At 36.1% G+C, this 7,088-nt stretch overlaps 1 protein-coding gene across 2 annotated transcripts in view; it reads left to right on the top strand.

Moving 5' to 3' along the window:
- arl15a (ADP-ribosylation factor-like 15a) overlaps positions 1-7,088 on the top strand; it is a 414,801-nt gene that overhangs the window by 384,176 nt on the left and 23,537 nt on the right. The window lies entirely within an intron of this gene.

The raw sequence follows: 7,088 nt of genomic DNA, 5'->3' as shown, positions 1-7,088 counted from the left end.
AGTTCTGATGTAGTAGTTCTGATGTAGTAGTTCTGATAGTTCTGATGTAGTAGTTCTGATAGTTCTGATGTAGTAGTTATGATGCAGTAGTTCTGATGTAGTATTTCTGATGTAGTAGTTCTGATGCAGTAGTTCTGATGCAGTAGTTCTGATGTAGTAGTTCTGATGTAGTAGTTCTGATGTAGTAGTTCTGATGTAGTAGTTCTGATAGTTCTGAAGTAGTAGTTATGATGCAGTAGTTCTGATAGTTCTGATGCAGTAGTTCTGATGTAGTAGTTCTGATGTAGTAGTTCTGATGTAGTAGTTCTGATGTAGTAGTTCTGATAGTTCTGATGTAGTAGTTCTGATAGTTCTGATGTAGTAGTTCTGATGTAGTAGTTCTGATGTAGTAGTTATGATGCAGTAGTTCCGATAGTTCTGATGTAGTAGTTCTGATGTAGTAGTTCTGATGTAGTAGTTCTGATGTAGTAGTTCTGATAGTTCTGATGCAGTAGTTCTGATAGTTCTGATGTAGTAGTTCTGATAGTTCTGATGTAGTAGTTCTGATGTAGTAGTTCTGATGTAGTAGTTCCGATAGTTCTGATGTAGTAGTTCTGATGTAGTAGTTCTGATGTAGTAATTCTGATGTAGTAGTTCTGATAGTTCTGATGTAGTAGTTCTGATAGTTCTGATGTAGTAGTTATGATGCAGTAGTTCTGATGCAGTAGTTCTGATAGTTCTGATGCAGTAGTTCTGATGTAGTAGTTCTGATGTAGTAGTTCTGATAGTTCTGAAGTAGTAGTTATGATGCAGTAGTTCTGATGCAGTAGTTCTGATAGTTCTGATGCAGTAGTTCTGATAGTTCTGATGCAGTAGTTCTGATGTAGTAGTTCTGATGTAGTAGTTCTGATAGTTCTGATAGTTCTGATGTAGTAGTTCTGATAGTTCTGATGTAGTAGTTCTGATGTAGTAGTTCTGATAGTTCTGATATGAAGTAGTAGTTATGATGCAGTAGTTCTGATAGTTCTGGTGCAGTAGTTCTGATGTAGTAGTTCTGATGTAGTAGTTCTGATGTAGTAGTTCTGATAGTTCTGATGTAGTAGTTCTGATAGTTCTGATGTAGTAGTTCTGATGTAGTAGTTCTGATGCAGTAGTTCCGATAGTTCTGATGTAGTAGTTCTGATGTAGTAGTTCTGATAGTTCTGATGCAGTAGTTCTGATAGTTCTGATGTAGTAGTTCTGATAGTTCTGATGTAGTAGTTCTGATGTAGTAGTTCTGATGTAGTAGTTCCGATAGTTCTGATGTAGTAGTTCTGATGTAGTAGTTCTGATGTAGTAGTTCTGATGTAGTAGTTCTGATGTAGTAGTTCTGATAGTTCTGATGTAGTAGTTCTGATAGTTCTGATGTAGTAGTTCTGATATAGTAGTTCTGATAGTTATGATGTAGTAGTTCTGATGTAGTAGTTCTGATGTAGTAGTTCTGATGTAGTAGTTCTGATGTAGTAGTTCTGATAGTTCTGATGCAGTAGTTCTGATAGTTCTGATGTAGTAGTTCTGATAGTTCTGATGTAGTAGTTCTGATGTAGTAGTTCCGATAGTTCTGATGTAGTAGTTCTGATGTAGTAGTTCTGATGTAGTAGTTCTGATGTAGTAGTTCTGATAGTTCTGATGTAGTAGTTCTGATGTAGTAGTTCTGATAGTTCTGATGTAGTAGTTCTGATAGTTCTGATGTAGTAGTTCTGATGTAGTAGTTCTGATGCAGTAGTTCTGATGTAGTAGTTCTGATGTAGTAGTTCTGATGTAGTAGTTCTGATAGTTCTGATGTAGTAGTTCTGATAGTTCTGAAGTAGTAGTTATGATGCAGTAGTTCTGATAGTTCTGATGCAGTAGTTCTGATGTAGTAGTTCTGATGTAGTAGTTCTGATAGTTCTGATGTAGTAGTTCTGATGTAGTAGTTCTGATAGTTCTGATGTAGTAGTTCTGATGTAGTAGTTCTGATGTAGTAGTTCTGATAGTTCTGATGTAGTAGTTCTGATAGTTCTGATGTAGTAGTTCCGATAGTTCTGAAGTAGTAGTTCTGATGTAATAGTTCTGATGCAGTAGTTATGATGCAGTAGTTATGATGCAGTAGTTCTGATGCAGTAGTTCTGATGCAGTAGTTCTGATGTAATAGTTCTGATGCAGTAGTTTTGATGCAGTAGTTCTGATGTAGTAGTTCTGATGCAGTAGTTCTGATGCAGTAGTTCTGATGTAGTAGTTCTGATATAGTAGTTCTGATGCAGTAGTTCTGATGCAGTAGTTCTGATGTAGTAGTTCTGATGTAGTAGTTCTGATGTAGTAGTTCTGATAGTTCTGATGCAGTAGTTCTGATGTAGTAGTTCTGATGCAGTATTTCTGATGTAGTAGTTCTGATATAGTAGTTCTGATGTAGTAGTTCTGATATAGTAGTTCCGATGTAGTAGTTCTGATAGTTCTGATGCAGTAGTTCTGATAGTTCTGATGTAGTAGTTCTGATAGTTCTGATGTAGTAGTTCTGATGTAGTAGTTCTGATGTAGTAGTTCCGATAGTTCTGATGTAGTAGTTCTGATGTAGTAGTTCTGATGTAGTAGTTCTGATGTAGTAGTTCTGATGTAGTAGTTCTGATAGTTCTGATGTAGTAGTTCTGATAGTTCTGATGTAGTAGTTCTGATATAGTAGTTCTGATAGTTATGATGTAGTAGTTCTGATGTAGTAGTTCTGATGTAGTAGTTCTGATGTAGTAGTTCTGATGTAGTAGTTCTGATAGTTCTGATGCAGTAGTTCTGATAGTTCTGATGTAGTAGTTCTGATAGTTCTGATGTAGTAGTTCTGATGTAGTAGTTCCGATAGTTCTGATGTAGTAGTTCCGATAGTTCTGATGTAGTAGTTCTGATGTAGTAGTTCTGATGTAGTAGTTCTGATGTAGTAGTTCTGATAGTTCTGATGTAGTAGTTCTGATGTAGTAGTTCTGATAGTTCTGATGTAGTAGTTCTGATAGTTCTGATGTAGTAGTTCTGATAGTTCTGATGTAGTAGTTCTGATGTAGTAGTTCTGATGCAGTAGTTCTGATGTAGTAGTTCTGATGTAGTAGTTCTGATGTAGTAGTTCTGATAGTTCTGATGTAGTAGTTCTGATAGTTCTGATGTAGTAGTTCTGATATAGTAGTTCTGATAGTTCTGAAGTAGTAGTTATGATGCAGTAGTTCTGATGCAGTAGTTCTGATAGTTCTGATGCAGTAGTTCTGATGTAGTAGTTCTGATGTAGTAGTTCTGATAGTTCTGATGTAGTAGTTCTGATAGTTCTGATGTAGTAGTTCTGATGTAGTAGTTCTGATAGTTCTGATGTAGTAGTTCTGATGTAGTAGTTCTGAAGTAGTAGTTCTGATAGTTCTGATGTAGTAGTTCTGATAGTTCTGATGTAGTAGTTCCGATAGTTCTGAAGTAGTAGTTCTGATGTAATAGTTCTGATGCAGTAGTTATGATGCAGTAGTTATGATGCAGTAGTTCTGATGCAGTAGTTCTGATGCAGTAGTTCTGATGTAATAGTTCTGATGCAGTAGTTTTGATGCAGTAGTTCTGATGTAGTAGTTCTGATGCAGTAGTTCTGATGCAGTAGTTCTGATGTAGTAGTTCTGATATAGTAGTTCTGATGCAGTAGTTCTGATGCAGTAGTTCTGATGTAGTAGTTCTGATGTAGTAGTTCTGATGTAGTAGTTCTGATAGTTCTGATGTAGTAGTTCTGATAGTTCTGATGTAGTAGTTATGATGCAGTAGTTCTGATGTAGTATTTCTGATGTAGTAGTTCTGATGCAGTAGTTCTGATGCAGTAGTTCTGATGTAGTAGTTCTGATGTAGTAGTTCTGATGTAGTAGTTCTGATGTAGTAGTTCTGATAGTTCTGAAGTAGTAGTTATGATGCAGTAGTTCTGATAGTTCTGATGCAGTAGTTCTGATGTAGTAGTTCTGATGTAGTAGTTCTGATGTAGTAGTTCTGATAGTTCTGATGTAGTAGTTCTGATAGTTCTGATGTAGTAGTTCTGATGTAGTAGTTCTGATGTAGTAGTTATGATGCAGTAGTTCCGATAGTTCTGATGTAGTAGTTCTGATGTAGTAGTTCTGATGTAGTAGTTCTGATGTAGTAGTTCTGATAGTTCTGATGCAGTAGTTCTGATAGTTCTGATGTAGTAGTTCTGATAGTTCTGATGTAGTAGTTCTGATGTAGTAGTTCTGATGTAGTAGTTCCGATAGTTCTGATGTAGTAGTTCTGATGTAGTAGTTCTGATGTAGTAATTCTGATGTAGTAGTTCTGATAGTTCTGATGTAGTAGTTCTGATAGTTCTGATGTAGTAGTTATGATGCAGTAGTTCTGATGCAGTAGTTCTGATAGTTCTGATGCAGTAGTTCTGATGTAGTAGTTCTGATGTAGTAGTTCTGATAGTTCTGAAGTAGTAGTTATGATGCAGTAGTTCTGATGCAGTAGTTCTGATAGTTCTGATGCAGTAGTTCTGATGTAGTAGTTCTGATGTAGTAGTTCTGATAGTTCTGATAGTTCTGATGTAGTAGTTCTGATAGTTCTGATGTAGTAGTTCTGATGTAGTAGTTCTGATGTAGTAGTTCTGATGTAGTAGTTCTGATAGTTCTGAAGTAGTAGTTATGATGCAGTAGTTCTGATAGTTCTGGTGCAGTAGTTCTGATGTAGTAGTTCTGATGTAGTAGTTCTGATGTAGTAGTTCTGATAGTTCTGATGTAGTAGTTCTGATAGTTCTGATGTAGTAGTTCTGATGTAGTAGTTCTGATGCAGTAGTTCCGATAGTTCTGATGTAGTAGTTCTGATGTAGTAGTTCTGATAGTTCTGATGCAGTAGTTCTGATAGTTCTGATGTAGTAGTTCTGATAGTTCTGATGTAGTAGTTCTGATGTAGTAGTTCTGATGTAGTAGTTCCGATAGTTCTGATGTAGTAGTTCTGATGTAGTAGTTCTGATGTAGTAGTTCTGATGTAGTAGTTCTGATGTAGTAGTTCTGATAGTTCTGATGTAGTAGTTCTGATAGTTCTGATGTAGTAGTTCTGATATAGTAGTTCTGATAGTTATGATGTAGTAGTTCTGATGTAGTAGTTCTGATGTAGTAGTTCTGATGTAGTAGTTCTGATGTAGTAGTTCTGATAGTTCTGATGCAGTAGTTCTGATAGTTCTGATGTAGTAGTTCTGATAGTTCTGATGTAGTAGTTCTGATGTAGTAGTTCCGATAGTTCTGATGTAGTAGTTCTGATGTAGTAGTTCTGATGTAGTAGTTCTGATGTAGTAGTTCTGATAGTTCTGATGTAGTAGTTCTGATGTAGTAGTTCTGATAGTTCTGATGTAGTAGTTCTGATAGTTCTGATGTAGTAGTTCTGATGTAGTAGTTCTGATGCAGTAGTTCTGATGTAGTAGTTCTGATGTAGTAGTTCTGATGTAGTAGTTCTGATAGTTCTGATGTAGTAGTTCTGATAGTTCTGAAGTAGTAGTTATGATGCAGTAGTTCTGATAGTTCTGATGCAGTAGTTCTGATGTAGTAGTTCTGATGTAGTAGTTCTGATAGTTCTGATGTAGTAGTTCTGATGTAGTAGTTCTGATAGTTCTGATGTAGTAGTTCTGATGTAGTAGTTCTGATGTAGTAGTTCTGATAGTTCTGATGTAGTAGTTCTGATAGTTCTGATGTAGTAGTTCCGATAGTTCTGAAGTAGTAGTTCTGATGTAATAGTTCTGATGCAGTAGTTATGATGCAGTAGTTCTGATGCAGTAGTTCTGATGCAGTAGTTCTGATGTAATAGTTCTGATGCAGTAGTTTTGATGCAGTAGTTCTGATGTAGTAGTTCTGATGCAGTAGTTCTGATGCAGTAGTTCTGATGTAGTAGTTCTGATATAGTAGTTCTGATGCAGTAGTTCTGATGCAGTAGTTCTGATGTAGTAGTTCTGATGTAGTAGTTCTGATGTAGTAGTTCTGATAGTTCTGATGCAGTAGTTCTGATGTAGTAGTTCTGATGCAGTATTTCTGATGTAGTAGTTCTGATATAGTAGTTCTGATGTAGTAGTTCTGATATAGTAGTTCCGATGTAGTAGTTCTGATAGTTCTGATGCAGTAGTTCTGATAGTTCTGATGTAGTAGTTCTGATAGTTCTGATGTAGTAGTTCTGATGTAGTAGTTCTGATGTAGTAGTTCCGATAGTTCTGATGTAGTAGTTCTGATGTAGTAGTTCTGATGTAGTAGTTCTGATGTAGTAGTTCTGATGTAGTAGTTCTGATGTAGTAGTTCTGATAGTTCTGATGTAGTAGTTCTGATAGTTCTGATGTAGTAGTTCTGATATAGTAGTTCTGATAGTTATGATGTAGTAGTTCTGATGTAGTAGTTCTGATGTAGTAGTTCTGATGTAGTAGTTCTGATGTAGTAGTTCTGATAGTTCTGATGCAGTAGTTCTGATAGTTCTGATGTAGTAGTTCTGATAGTTCTGATGTAGTAGTTCTGATGTAGTAGTTCCGATAGTTCTGATGTAGTAGTTCCGATAGTTCTGATGTAGTAGTTCTGATGTAGTAGTTCTGATGTAGTAGTTCTGATGTAGTAGTTCTGATAGTTCTGATGTAGTAGTTCTGATGTAGTAGTTCTGATAGTTCTGATGTAGTAGTTCTGATAGTTCTGATGTAGTAGTTCTGATAGTTCTGATGTAGTAGTTCTGATGTAGTAGTTCTGATGCAGTAGTTCTGATGTAGTAGTTCTGATGTAGTAGTTCTGATGTAGTAGTTCTGATAGTTCTGATGTAGTAGTTCTGATAGTTCTGATGTAGTAGTTCTGATATAGTAGTTCTGATAGTTCTGAAGTAGTAGTTATGATGCAGTAGTTCTGATGCAGTAGTTCTGATAGTTCTGATGCAGTAGTTCTGATGTAGTAGTTCTGATGTAGTAGTTCTGATAGTTCTGATGTAGTAGTTCTGATAGTTCTGATGTAGTAGTTCTGATGTAGTAGTTCTGATAGTTCTGATGTAGTAGTTCTGATGTAGTAGTTCTGAAGTAGTAGTTCTGATAGTTCTGATGTAGTAGTTCTGATAGTTCTGATGTAGTA

Source organism: Salvelinus alpinus, chromosome 19 (assembly GCF_045679555.1).
Source record: "Salvelinus alpinus chromosome 19, SLU_Salpinus.1, whole genome shotgun sequence".
NCBI lineage: Eukaryota > Metazoa > Chordata > Actinopteri > Salmoniformes > Salmonidae > Salvelinus > Salvelinus alpinus.
The sequence above is the reverse complement of the archived record's forward strand: the minus strand, read 5'-3'. Positions and strand labels throughout refer to the sequence as shown.